This window comes from Beta vulgaris, chromosome 4 (assembly GCF_026745355.1).
Source record: "Beta vulgaris subsp. vulgaris cultivar EL10 chromosome 4, EL10.2, whole genome shotgun sequence".
Lineage (NCBI taxonomy): Eukaryota > Viridiplantae > Streptophyta > Magnoliopsida > Caryophyllales > Amaranthaceae > Beta > Beta vulgaris.
This window is the reverse complement of record NC_079205.1, coordinates 2,777,382-2,792,642: the sequence shown is the minus strand read 5'-3', so window position 1 is coordinate 2,792,642 and position 15,261 is coordinate 2,777,382. Positions and strand designations below refer to the sequence as shown.

Sequence of the window (15,261 nt, the reverse complement as noted above, 5' to 3'; positions counted from 1 at the left end):
TCATCTTGTTGTGCAAGATGAACGTGTGCGACTCTCGCACATCTCAGCCGTGGACTCTTCGAGTCCAGCCGAAGTTCTCGGCTTCTCCGTCCGGGCTCAGGGACCTCCTGGTCGTGGCTCACCTTCGTCTGGTTCTCGGTTGGTGTGTGGTAAATGTCATAAAACAGGTCATGATTCGGCTTCCTGCTGGGCGCATCTCACGTGCTCCCACTGTCACAAAAAGGGGCATGGTATTGATCACTGTTATTCTCTTCATGGGTATCCGGATAAAGTCAAGGGTTCCACCGGGCGTGGCCGCCCTCCCCCTACAGCTCGCGCCAATGCTGCCGTCACTCCTTCCGACAGTACTAGCGACACTTCCTCCTCCTCTTCTCTATCTTCCGCCGAGCAGTGGAAAGCCCTTGCTGGGCTATTTGGTAATGCACCGGTTCCGAAAACTCGTCTGAATGGTGAGTTTGATAAAAATTTATGGATTATTGATACAGGGGCCACTCACCATGTTACGGGTATTGCTTCTTGGTTACTTGATTCTCAGGCTTTTGATTGTCCTGTTGGGCTTCCCAACGGTGCATCTGTTTTATCTACCATGGTGGGCTCGGTTTGTTTATCTCCTACCATCACTCTTAAGAATGTTCTTTATGTTCCTAATTTGAGCTGCAATTTACTTTATGTTTCTCATCTATGTGATGATTTGCAGTGTTTTGTCCAATTTACTAATTCTATGTGTGTCATTCAGGGCCCCATGAAGGAGCGGATTGGAACGGGGACTAGGCAAGCAGGTCTCTACTACTTTCAGGGCAATAACACTGTTCATCATGTTGCGGTTTCTTCTTCCTCCTCTCTCTTGGATTTGTGGCACCAACGTCTGGGTCATCCGTCTGAGAAGATTGTTAAACTTATTCCTCCTCTCTGCAATCATAAAGGACATTTAGATCCTAATTGTGAGATTTGCTTTCGCTCCAAACATACTCGTACTAAGTTTTCTTCTAGTACTACTAAAACTTCTCGTGTGTTTGAAAAGATTCATGTTGATTTATGGGGACCTTATCGCCATGTTTCTTCTAGTGGTGCTCGTTTTTTTTTAACTATTGTGGATGATTTTTCTAGAGCTGTCTGGACATATCTTTTAGTTGATAAGCTAGAAGTATTTTCTATGTTCATGTCCTTTGTTGCCATGGTTCAACGTCAATTCTCTCAAAATATCCAAATTGTTCAAAGTGATAATGGCACTGAATTTACATGTTTACTTGATTATTTTGCTTCTACTGGCATCTTATTTCAAACTTCTTGTGTGGGAACTCCTGAACAAATTGGGCGGGTAGAACGTAAACACCAACACATTCTTAATGTTGCCCGTGCCTTACGATTTCAAGCCCATTTACCTATCTACTTTTGGGGGGAATGTGTTTTGGCCGCTGCACATCTCATTAATCATACTCCCTCCCTAATTCTTCACGGCAAGTCCCCATTTGAATGCTTATTTGGTCATACCCCTTCTTATGAAGCTCTTCGGGTCATTGGGTGTCTTGCTTATGCTCATAATCAAAAAAACTCTTGGCGATAAGTTTGCTAGTCGTAGTCGCAAATGTATTTTTATTGGGTATCCTTTTGGCAAAAAGGGGTGGAAATTGTATGATCTTGAGAAAAAGGTTTTTTTTGTGTCTAGGGATGTAAAATTTGTTGCGCATATTTTTCCCTACCTTTCTCCCTCTCAAGTTGATGTTTCTCCTGATCTCTTACTATCCTCTTCTCACGACATTCATTATGATTTTGATGATTATCCCATTGAGTTCTCCCCTACTTCTCCCTCTATTCTACCCACAAATCTCCCGGCCTCTCCTTCTGGGCCTGCTTCTCCCTCCTCTGCTTCCGCTTCATCACATACCGACCCAGTTTCTCCCTCCTCTACTCCCGCGTCCCACATTTTTTCTCCAGCTCCACAAATATCTGGCCCCGCTCCACTAAACTCCGGCCCAGACCCACACAAATCTCGCCCAGCTCCACAAAAATCTCGCCCAGCCTCCAAACAATCCACAGGCCAAACCGGCCCAGCTCCTACTGATTCTAACCCCATTTCTTCAGCGTCCCTTTCTTCTTCCACTAGCCCATCTTCCCCCACAAAAGTGCTCAGCCCCGATAGTCCTTCTCCGGACCCAGCTACCTGCTCCTCTAAACCCGCGTCCACCGAGGCCCCTATTTCTTTGCCTAATGATAATTTGGGTCGTGGGCAGCGGCTCAAACTCCCCTCCACCCGTCTGCGCGACTTTATCACGGACAGTGTTACTACCCCAAGTGTGGATTCCGGCTCATCTACCCCCGCTTCATCCTCTTCTTCAGGTACTCCCTATCCCTTGGCTCACTATATAAATTGTGACAATTTTTCAGCAAATTATCGAAAGTTTCTTGCAGCTCTTATTTCTACACAGGAACCCAGATCATTTAAAGAGGCTATGCAGGATGCTGGTTGGTGTGCCTCTATGCAGTCTGAGATTCGTGCTCTTGAGGAAAACGGGACATGGACTCTTGAACCTCTTCCACCTGGTAAACGAGCTCTTGGGAGTCAGTGGGTTTATCGTATCAAATATCACTCGGATAGCAGTGTTGAACGTCTCAAGTCTCGCTTGGTTGTTTTTGGGAATCATCAACAGGCTGGCCTTGATTATAATGAGACTTTTGCTCCCGTTGCCAAAATGACTATTGTTCGTGCATTTTTGGCTATTGCTGCTTCCAAAAATTGGGAGCTTCATCAAATGGATGTCCATAATGCCTTTTTTCATGGTGATCTTGAGGAAGAAGTTTACATGAGGCTTCCGCCCGGTTTTTCTCGCCCTGATTCGGCTCTTGTCTGTCGGCTCCGCAAATCTTTATCTGGTTTAAAGCAGGCTCCCCGGTGCTGATTTGCCAAATTGGTCACTGCTTTGAAAGGGTATGGTTTCTTACAGTCCTATTCTGATTACTCTTTGTTCACTTATACGAAGGGTTCTACGCAGCTTAATGTTTTGGTGTACGTAGATGATCTTATCATTTCCGGTAATGACACTGCTGCCATCGCCTTATTCAAAGCTTATCTGAGTGACTGTTTCAAAATGAAGGATTTGGGCTCTCTGAAATATTTCTTGGGCATAGAGGTAGCTCGTAGTGCCTCTGGCTTGTTTCTCTGTCAGCGGAAGTATACTCTGGATATTATTTCCGAGGCAGGATTGTTGGGTGCCAAGCCGAGTGGTTTTCCCATGGAGCAGAATCATCGACTTGGCCATGATACTAGTGATTTTTTCGACGCCCCTGAGAAGTACAGGCGTCTTGTTGGACGTTTGATTTATCTTGCGGTCACCCGTCCTGATCAGGCATATTCTGTTCACATTCTTTCTCAGTTTCTTCAGGCTCCCCACATTGCTCATTGGGAAGCTGCTTTGCGTGTCGTTCGGTACCTCAAGGGTACTCCAGGTCAGGGTATTTTTCTTAGCTCCGCGAGTGACCTTACATTGCAGGGTTGGTGTGACTCTGATTGGGCGGCTTGTCCCATTACTCGACGCTCTCTTTCCGGTTGGTTGGTTTTCTTGGGTCACTCTCCTATTTCTTGGAAGACAAAGAAGCAGCACACTGTTTCCTTATCTTCGGCCGAGGCTGAGTATCGTTCGATGACGGCTATCACTTGTAAGCTTAAGTGGCTCAAGGGTCTTTTGCTTAGTCTTGGAGTTCATCATCCCAAGGCTATTCCTCTTTTTTGTGACAGTCAGTCGGCTCTTCATATTGCTCAAAATCCTGTCTTCCATGAGCGCACAAAGCATATTGAGGTTGATTGTCATTTCGTTCGTGATGCAATCAACGATGGATTGATAGCTCCTTCCTACGTTCCTACGACTGACCAGTTGGCCGACGTGTTCACTAAAGCTCTCGGCAAAACCCAGTTTGATCTTCTCATGTCCAAGTTGGGCATTAGCTCCCTACATGCTCCAACTTGAGGGGGGGTGTTAGAGATATCTTAGGAATCTTTACTTATTCTTGTAGATATTCTTTCCTATTGTTTAGGGAATTTATTTATTCTCCTTGATTATCTCCTTTGTATGGGGATCCTATTGTATTATATACTCAGTTCATGAATGAGAAGAGATCAACTTTTCCCATGCTATTATCACTTTGTCACAAGTTCTAAGGTATCTTTATAAAGCAATTTGGAGAGAATATTATCTGATTTGGTGGAGATTTTACCTCATAACATCAAAGTTAGAGGTTTGAAATAAAATTTATTAAGTAAGCAGAGATATGTAGCTAGAGGAGGATTCCTTTAATTATTTCCCCTTCTTTTTAAGTGTTTGTGCTTTTGGATTGGTCTTGTGTAAAAATTTTCAAAGATATATATTACTTACGTATTTGATAAATCAGTAAATTACTTATTAAAATTGGACAACTAAAAGATTATTAACTTAAAAATCAATATTAAAATATTATTAACATTACTAAGTTGATCTCTAATAATTATTAATGTTTATTCAATCAAAACCACTAGATGGACAAATAAAGTTTTTCAACTTAGGGCATGTTCTCTTCGGCATAAAACAGTTGAACTGAAATGAACTTATTGTAGCTGAACTGAACTGAATTGAACTGAATTGAACTGAATTGAATTGAATTGAATTGAATTAAATTAAACTGAATGTAATAAATATATAAATAATATTTTAAACAATAATAATATGAATATTAAATAATAATTATAATGATAAGTAATAATAATGAATAATAATATAGTATTTTTGATATTTTTAAATGATAGTTATAAATAAATAATATTAATAATCATAAATTAATAATAATAATTAATGATAATAATGATAATTAATAATAATTATTTTATATTATTTGTATTAATATATTAGTACTTGATAATGATATATAATAACAATAATATCTAAGAAGTAAATTAATATTACTATTTTAATAATTAGATTAAATAATATAAAAATATTTAGTAATAAAAATAATGATTGGGTTGGACCGTGAAAATTACATCATAAACCGTCTTGACGCGATTTGATTGGTTTATGAGCTAAAAAAAGTGGGTCTATTTGTGCTTTGACCTAAACCAGAATTTTTTCCTTCAATAATGTCAAAAAGGGGATTAATTCCCAAAATGTGCCACAAAAAATTTTATTTTCCTGCGTACCGTCCACGTAGGACGGCACGCGAAAAAAAGTTTTTTTTTGTTTTAACGGAGGTAAACCGCTACTCGGAGTAGCGGTTTACTTCAAACAAAACCGCTACTCCGAGTAGCGGTTCATTTACATAAACCGCTACTCAGAGTAGCGGTTTTAATGAATGAACCGCTACTCGGAGTAGCGGTTTTTCCCCTCGGGTAAACCGCTACTCCGAGTAGCGGTTCATTCATTAAAACCGCTACTCGGAGTAGCGGTTTTGTACCCATTACACAACTCACTGCAGTGTTTCCACATAACTGGCCAAGTGCCAGAAAGCCAAAAAAATTCCAGCAATCCCAAACAAGCATCCAACCTGCAATTCCAGCAATTCCAAATAATTATCCAACCTCCAATTTCAACATTATCCAACCTGCAATTCCAAACAATTATCCAACCTCCAATTTCAACATTATCCAACCTGTAATTCCAGCACCAAATTCCATTCAAGAACACCAAATATAAGCCACACATTGATCACTCATCACCAAGTTCATACACATTCAAATGTATGGAAAAAATTTTAGTTACAAGTTAGAGTGAGAAAATAATGTTAACTAACTACATAAACAATAAATGAAACTTCTAAAACCCTCTCTTCTTCTTTTGTGAAGGTGTAGATGAGCTAGGTGTGGTCTCATGAGTCTCTGCAATGGCATCAAGAGAAAGGGGAGTAGTGTCAGAACGTCGTCGATAGGCCCTCTGAGTGACTGGAGGTGAAAGCAAAGCTGTCGTGGTAGATATATGGGCAGCAGACGTAGAAGATGTAGAAGTCGATGTATATCCAGCAGAAGTAGGCACGCCCTGTACGATGTAGCCATGTCCAGCTCGGCCAACAACATCAACACACAGTCGCCTCATAGTCTGCAATGTCTGCGCATACAACTCACGCACCATATCTGGAGGCAATGACTCAGAAGCCTCTAGTACAGTACCGCACCTATGAGCAATATCAGATAAAGTATGTGCCTGAATAGAAAGAAAAAATACATATTATATAGTTGTATAAATAAATAAAAGTGCAACTAAAAATCAGTGAACTTACCAGTACTATATCTGCAGACGCAGGCTGATAATGTGTAGAAGGTGGTCGCCTCGATGGATTCGTCAGGCGTAACCTCGTGATGCGACGAAACCATATCATATACTCGTCAAAGGCATGAGTACGACCACTAAAAGGAGTGCCCTGAACTATGTGTCCCTCGGCCTCATCCCAATGTGCAATGTAAGGTCGATGTCTGAGCGGATAGTTCTTGTTCTTCGACCTCCGATCTATGGCATGAAGGGTTGTGCTCGTATCAGAAGGTGCGGGAATCGTCTGCTCGAATCCAAACTGGCGCATAACTCGACCAGGGAAATGGAACTCTACAATGTCGAAACAGATAAGTGGGGCCACTGTGCGCCATACATGTCGATCAGCTCGACATATAGCAGGTAACAACGCCAGTCTCGCATCAGTATATGGCTGCCAAGTCATCTACAAAAAATGAATCTTACAAATATTAGGCAAAAGAAGAGTCTACCAATGTATATAAGTTAGGCAAGTACGAGCCTATGTACCTGCTCGTCCGTCTGATGGTCAAGTGCATCCCTGTAGTAAGGAAGCCCACCTGCTGTGTGGGACCTAGTGATGTGTACTCGAAGCCAACTGAAAAGAAATATACGTTATTATCCATGAGAAAAATGAAACTAAAGAATGTCAACAAATGTGAGACATTGAATATTACCTGACAGCTAAGGGGTCAATCCCCGGAACATGCTGGGAGCCTAAAATAGGAACGACCTCGTCAAACTGTGGAGGTGGGTCCCGCACCCTCGAAATCCGAGGTCTGCCAATGTGTATGTGCTCCCATGCCCAAATTTGTAACAACAACACAGGGCCACCTAACTCCCTCGCACCCCTTGTGATGCCCGACATAGCTGCCGAACAGGTATGCAAGGGTCGCACTACCCCAACTATATGCCTGCTACGTCGAGATCAGCTAAAAGTGGAGATAAAGAACCTGGACTGCATCTCCACTCTTGTCGGCAAAAAGAATGGACCCCATCAATGCAAGAATGTAAGCCCGGGCAAATCGCTGTACAGTCACCTCATCAGCATCATTCAGCAACAAGAAAAAATGTTGCCGAAGCCATGTCAATCTCAAAGACAAACCCTGGAGAACTTTGGGCTCGTTCTCCGGTGTGTTGGGCCAAATCCCCAACAACTCAAAACTAATGCAGCCCAGTTACCCTCGCCTACCAGTAACAGGTGCCCCGTGCACTCTAAGTCCAAGGATAACAGCGACATCCTCCAAAGTAATCGTCGCCTCCCCAACAGTCAAATGAAATGTATGGGTCTCCTGCCTCCATCGCTCCACTAATCCGTCAGAAGTGGTCTATCAATCTCCAAACCTCCCCCTACCAAACGATGATATGCCGAGAAAACCAGCACGCTCGACATACCGAAGAACCCTCTCGTGAATCTCCCAGTCAAGATAGAGACTGTGATGATGCAACCGACGATAGTACCGTGTCCGCTACTCCCCTCCAGACATCCTCACTCCGATGCTGGTCCTGGAGGGTGAGAACGCTGCGATCAGTGGGGCCGGGAAAGATGGACTGCGCCATCAGACCTAATAAGAAAAAAATATATATATACCGGTTAGTAACACAATGAGGACTATGAAAATAATATAAATTTTTGAAATTTAACAAAATATGAAAACATTTACCCAGATGTTCCTTCACCGTTCTTATTAGGACATCTTTGCTTATTGTGTCCTGAAACCTTACAAATGCTACATCTATATTTGCCAGACCTATCAGCTGCATCCATTTCATTTTGTATTCGAGTGGACCGTGGACGTCCAGCTCCACTTTTAGCCTCTCATCAGCTATAATTCTCGGACCATCATATGGAGAACAATTATGCATATCAGGCACAGGCTTGAAAAAGGACATATAAGTAGATCGATACGAGCTAGTCAGAAATGAAGCGTCCAAAAACCACTATATGACAAGGTGACGACATATCGCAAGGACATGAGAACACGACAACTTATATATTATGACTTTCTCACATGTACATGTCTTCTGCATTAAGTTAACCGTGTGTTTCTTTCCACCTTTCCCTGCAATACGGTCTCCACGACCAGTAGTGACCTCAAATAGCCCTCGTTCATAATCAAACACAATCACCTCATGAGCACCTGCCTTCTCCATGTTCTTTTCAATGATGGTAGTCGCCTTCGGGCTATAATCATGGCCTTCCTCAAGTCTTTTTCTACCTAATTCTCTCCTTGTAGCAAAATAAGAATTGACACGATAAAATGTCATTCTTACCAAAGCAGTGATCGGTAGACATCTTGCTCCTTTTAGGACACCATTAAACACTTCAGACATGTTGGTGGTTTGCACACCATATCTACACCCACCATCATGATGTAGAGACCATAGATGAAGGGGAATGTCCAACAGATATCTAGCTGCCTCGACATTAATGGAGCCAATTCGATCCATATAGTACAAAAACTTCCTTTTCTGCCTAGCATATGCAGCTTTTCCGAATAGGTTCTTGATGGCAGCATTCTTATACTTCGAATTCAAGTTCGAAGCAAGATGACGCACACAAAAGCGGTGATGTGCATATGGTTCCTCCCATCCACTACCAGGCTCATTCATAGCTGCAAGGATACCCCTATGACGATCAGAGATGACACACAGATCTTTCTATCTGTGACGGAACGTCTAATGCAAGCTAAAAACCAAGACCAGTCCTCCGTGCTTTCTTCCTCCACAACAGCAAAGGCAGTGGGAATAGCTGGAAATTAGCATCTGTTCCCATAGCAATCAATAATTTGCCTTTGTATTTCCCGTACAAGTGAGTACCATCTATAGTGATAAGAGGCGACAATGACGGAATCCGGAAATGGAGGGTTTAAAGGCCCAGAAGACCCTCCTAAAGATGTGCGTAGTAGGATCTTGTGTTGGGATCGTACTCCAGTAAACGACAGTGCCTCGATTGGACTCTTTCAAGGCTTGCAAGTACCTCGGTAACTCTTGATACGACTTCTCCCAATCACCAAAAATATTGCTGATTGCCTTTTGTTTTGCTAACCAAGCTCTCTTATATGTTATTGAAAATTGATATTGGTTCTTCACAAAAGTAAGGATGGACTGAACTTTGAATGAAGGATCAGTCCTAATGAAATCCTCGATAAGATCAGCAACGAAATCTGATGAAATGAGAGGATGGTCTCCACATGTTATGTCTCCTAAACAATTGCTTGCATGTGGACCAACATATCGTACAATTTTGAATGAGAACGACTTAGTCGTGATTGCACGCAACCTCCATGGACAGTGACACACTTCCTTTCTGGCACATTCAATGACATACTTTGTGGGCTCTGACTCTAACACCCGAAACATCTGGTTTCTAGAGATCGACCATGCTTTCACAAAATTCTTTAATTGCTGCAATGAGGCGAACTCTTGTCCTATCTCAAATTCAGAAGCCACAGTTAATGAACCAGTGACATTCCAAGTCATCCATGAATCTATTAACCTTTGATCAACTTCGTCAACTCTAAGCCAATCTTGTGAAGGAACACCAGCCTTTATTGCTTTGTCAGCTAATTCTCTTGCATCATCATCCTCATCCCTATCAGAATCCACATGCTCCTCCTCGTTTCCCAAAAAATCAACATCATTTTGATGTAGAGTGTCAAGATGGAATGTGGATGGTATGTGGGGAGACGAAGCAGGAGAAATAAACTCATTCACAAGATTGGTTTACAACGGGTCCAAAATCTTGTAAACCGCTACTCAGAGTAGCGGTTCATTAAAGAAAACCGCTACTCCAAGTAGCGGTTAATTTTAAATATAACCGCTACTCTGAGTAGTGGTTTTTATGCATTAACTGCTACTCTGAGTAGCGATTTTACTGCAGTTTTAAAAAAAAAAAAAATTCGCGTGCCGTCCTACGTGAACGGTACGCAGGGAAATAAAATATTTTGTGACACATTTTGGGAATTAATCCCCTTTTTGGCATTATTCAAGGAAAAAATTCCCTAAACCATGTTCCTCCTAATAATAATAGTAATAATAATGAGTAAAACTATAATAAACAAAATAATATAATGAAACAATAATAATAATAATAATAATACTTAATAGTAATGACATATATTTAAATAATAATAATAATAAAAATAATAAGAGTAATTAGTAAAATAAATTATGCCAACATAATAATAATATTTAACAAAATGGTTATAAAAGAATGGAGCTGAATTGAACTGAACTGAACTGAATTGATCTGATTGGAGCTGAACTGAAGTGAACTAAACTGAACTGATTGGAGTTGAACTGAACTGAACTGAAAATAAGTTGGGGAGAACAGATCCTTAGATTAACCAATCAAATAGACTAGAAAGTATCATGAGCCACGAGGTACGCTTTCTATTTGTCTCTTGATTATTTTGGAATAAAATCAACAATTCCCCCTTCCACACTAGTAACCAGCGATTAAATTTTTTTTTTCTTGACAATGAATAAAATGGTTTCCATATGATATTTTTAACCAGCTTAGCAAGTCTATTCAGGTCCTGGACCGTTAGGCTAGATACTTTTTTTTTTTATTATCTTTCTCGCTTGAAATTTTGACACTATTCATGTTTAGAAAGAATCTTCTCAAATGTTCTCAAGTTATAAGAAAAAACATAGTCATGTGGGGTCTTGTTTGATTCGTCTCAATTAATACTTTATTAATATTCAATCGTTATAATTTTTACTACTAATATATAATGAAAGATATTTGAGTTTAAAAACGTGTATTGGAACACGTGCACAATTAAGTAAGAATGATAAAAAAAATAGAGGGAGTACCTCATAAGTTGTGACCATTCCAAGTATAATTAACTAATGCGCTGTTCTTTTGGACTGAACTGGGCTGAACTCAATGAAAATTGTGAGATGAAACTACTGAACTGAAATTTACTGAATTGAACTGAAAATAAATCCAAAAGAACAAGGCCTAAAAGTTGTGACTACATGAACCAAAATTGGTCGTAGAGGTTCAATGACATAAGTTGTTTTCTTTATTGTTATTTCAAAAGCGTATGTTGTCATACTTCTTTTTGTTTCTTTTTATTTGTCTCAACTAGAGATGACAATGGATGTGATCTAGACAGGACCTTCCAATTCTAAACATTGATGGACTTGTCGTTTCCAAAACCCCAAGCACTATTTTTCTCTAGGGGATCCCAACATTTCCCTACACTCTTCCATACTGGGGAACCATATTTAAACTTTGTAACGTGATTTTTGTGGATGGACTTCGAGAAAATGCATTTAGAAGCAAGGTTTGCGTTAGGGGTGAGCATAAATTTCGGGTACCCATACCTAGACTCGGTATGGACCTACCGAATCTGGGCCCGGGTATGGGTCCAAAAAAGGGACCTGGTTGCATCAGGTTCCAATTCTGGGTTGAATTTTGTCGAATACAGTATCTGGTGGGTACCCGGTTTGACCGGTTCCGAATTTGGGTACCCGGTGGGAGCGGGTTTGGGTTTGGGTATCCGATACTTAGAATTGGATTTTTGTCATATCTGAGCAGTGAGGTGCTGAATTGGGAGAATGGAGATGAATGATATTTGATAGAATAAGAATATGTTTCTAATAGGATAATAGTTGTTAAGTAAAAAGTTAGTACTTAGTAGGCCTTTAGGCCCATTTAATTTTTTTTTTAATTTTATAGCTTAATTGGTCCATCTTAGTATGTTCTTAAACTTACAACCGGGTATCCACTTCTGGACCTGGTATCCAGCAGTTCCGGGTCCGAATCCAAAAATTAGGACCCGATTGGACCAGTTCTAATTTCAATTTCAGATTTTTAATACCCACTGGGTCCGAATTTGAGTTCGGGTATAAGAAATTCTGCCAGATACCCGATTATGATCACCCCTTTTTTGCGTCCTCTTAACTCGGCTTCCACCCTAACTTAGGCTATTACATTTAGAGCTGTCAGTTTGGTTGATAAACTGTTGGTTGAACTGAAACAACTGAAATTCGAACTGAATTAAACTGAATTAGGAGTAACTGTAACTGAAATAAACTGAAAAATGATGAACTGAAACTGAAATAAACTGTAAATGAAAAACCAAAACTGAACTGCAACTGAACTGAAATAAACTGTAACTGAAAATAACTGTGAAAAACTGAAAAGTTGATCGATCAACTGAACTGAACTAAACTGAATATATAACTGAATTAACTGAACTGATTCAAACTGAAACTGAACTGAACTAAAACCAATTTAAACTGAAATTATTTCAAAGTGATTTTTTAACTATACCCAAACTGAATTCACATATTATCCAAATCCATGATAGTACTCCAATTCACATACAATTTTTTATCATGATAATTTTTTTATTAGTACTTGAATTTATGACATATAACTTAATTTTTTGATAATTTTCAACTATGTCATGATATTTTACTCCCAATTCATAACTCTAAAGTCAATTTATATTTTACTCAACTTTATGACATACTCTTACATGAAGATTTATCATGACAATTTATTAGTATATGAATTTATGACATTATAACTATATAAAATTGAAATTTTTTAATTTTATCTTTTGTTATATATACATAACTCCTCAAAATTAATACCCAATACAAATTTTCTATGTCTAGAAATAAAATTGAGCATTGTATTCGTCAATCCGACTTGCGTGGACCCGGTTCACACTAAAAATAGTGTGGACCAGGCCCAGGCACGTGACACTATATCATTATAACATACACTATATCACTTTAACATACACTATATCACTTTAACTTACACTATATCACTTTAACACACACTATATCATTTTAACACACACTATATCATTTTTTTTTTTTTTTGTGAAAAGGGGACACCAGAATACACTATATCATTTTAACACACACTATATCACTTTAACATACACTATATCATTTTAACATACACTATATCACTTTAACATACACTATATCACTTTAACATACACTATATCACTGTAACATACACTATATCATTTTAATATACACTATATCATTTTAACATACACTATCATAAATTCACGTGATATGGATCGGGTGCACACTAAATTAGTGTGCACCGGGTTCATATTAGTTTTTTTATGTATTCGTCACCCACATTTTCTATGTCTAGAAAGAAAATTGGGCATTGTATTCGGCACCCACAGATTTGCTGCTTCTTGTGAAATTATATTTCTACAGTTCTATATGTTGATGAAATAAGTAGATTTACATCAACAAATCTCATTGGTAAAACAAAGTTAGGACACATAAGAATACTGTATCACATACTAATACTGCAACTAAAAGTACTCTATTGAAAATCATATCAATAAATAGAGAAAATTAGGACAAAATTGCCATTTTTATTTATCATTCTCCAATATTCATATTTTACAAAACTAATCTAACCATAAAAAAACAAAAACGTAATAAATTACAAAGTAATAAGCATGTAGGCTCCTTTATTAAAAAAAAAAATACCAATTTATTTGCACCACCACAATTACAAAATAATTATACTCGTTCCAACCTCCAGATCTGTTAACACTGAAAAAATTATAATTACATTTTATAACTATGCTACTCTTGTAGATCGTCTCCCTTGATCCGCCACTTGCAACCCATCATCAATTGCTTATTCCATTTTCTAAATATTGCCTGTAAGGAAAAAAAATATTGCCGGTAAGGAAACAGAAAAAAAAAACAGAGATCTCAAATGTTATTTTCTAAATATCAGCGGCATAATAAAAAAAATTGGATGGATTCAACAAATTCGGACTAATAGATTCTTGAATGATATCCTTTAAATGACAGTAAAACGAAAGATACCTAATTGAAATAAAAATCGAATTAAAAAAAAAGCCTAGTATCAGTTATTTCAGATCTACAATTCGTTTTCATGAGAAAAGGTATGAAGAACAATAAAAACATAAGGGATGAAGATAAAAATGATTGAAGCAATTACTAGCAATTTAGATTCAAGTTTTATGGAAAAGAATCAAGGCCAGTAAAAAATTAGATCTAAAAACATAAACAAACACAATCAGGTAAAGTACTCACCCACAAGAAATTTATCGCCACTTTTATGGCACTTCGTCATTTGTTAACGAGCGAAGGAGGAATGAAGCAATGTTCTTCACATAATATCAAATCTCACCGGCCAAGATGAATTTATGAAAAGAAAAAAAATTGACAGTGCATTTTGCTAAAAGAGAGAAGAAATAAGAGGGTGAGGAAGAGAAGATGGAGGCGGGTGAGGAGATGATGGAGGCGGGATGGAGAGAGATGAAGGTTAGGGTTAAATAATGTGGTGATCCTTCCTTTTGTAAATCAATGGTTGTGGAAGGTGGGTGAAGCAAATCAACGGTGGTAGATGACGATCCGTGTTTTTTTTATTTGGCCAATCACAAGTCACTACTACTATACTACTACTTCTTGTCTAGGTCTTACAATTTATTAGTTGTTGCAAACCATGAATTAAATTAAATATTTTTGCTACAAAATTAATTTTACATGGAGATTTAAATGGTGTTTTGAATTATTTAATTAAACTTTTGACTTACATTAATGAATTGATATTATTTGATAACATATTGTTTCATTTAATTATATAACTTTAATGAGTTCATTGACTTTAAACGATCAAATTATATAGACTATTGTTATGTTCAATAGAGAATACAGAGTATATCAAAGTACAAAGTATCTTTAACATAAAGGGTCAATGTAAACATAATACATATTATATCATAATACAAAGTATCTTTAACATAAACTGTCCACGTAAATCATATACGCCAATTAACTTATCGCCTTATATCAATATATAGATCTAATCCAATATCAGTATACATTAGTCTTATGCAATAACAAATTGTTTCAATTTGTTTATGTGTTTAGATGTATTCACATATATAACGTCTAATCGAATAAGTTAATAACAACTTCACTTATTAACTTGTTTTGCTTTAGTAATATGTTTTTAATTTGCAACATATAAAGATTAATC

The 15,261-nt window shown here is 38.3% G+C and overlaps 1 long non-coding RNA gene across 1 annotated transcript; it reads right to left on the bottom strand.

The window, feature by feature from the left end:
* Positions 1-6,405: 6,405 nt before the first annotated feature.
* LOC125496828 (uncharacterized) lies at positions 6,406-6,991 on the bottom strand. Its single transcript, XR_007273134.2, has 3 exons — positions 6,920-6,991; positions 6,753-6,840; positions 6,406-6,669 (listed from the first exon to the last, which is right to left on the bottom strand). It is a non-coding gene; the product is annotated as an uncharacterized LOC125496828 (long non-coding RNA).
* Between the last annotated feature and the right edge of the window lie 8,270 nt (positions 6,992-15,261).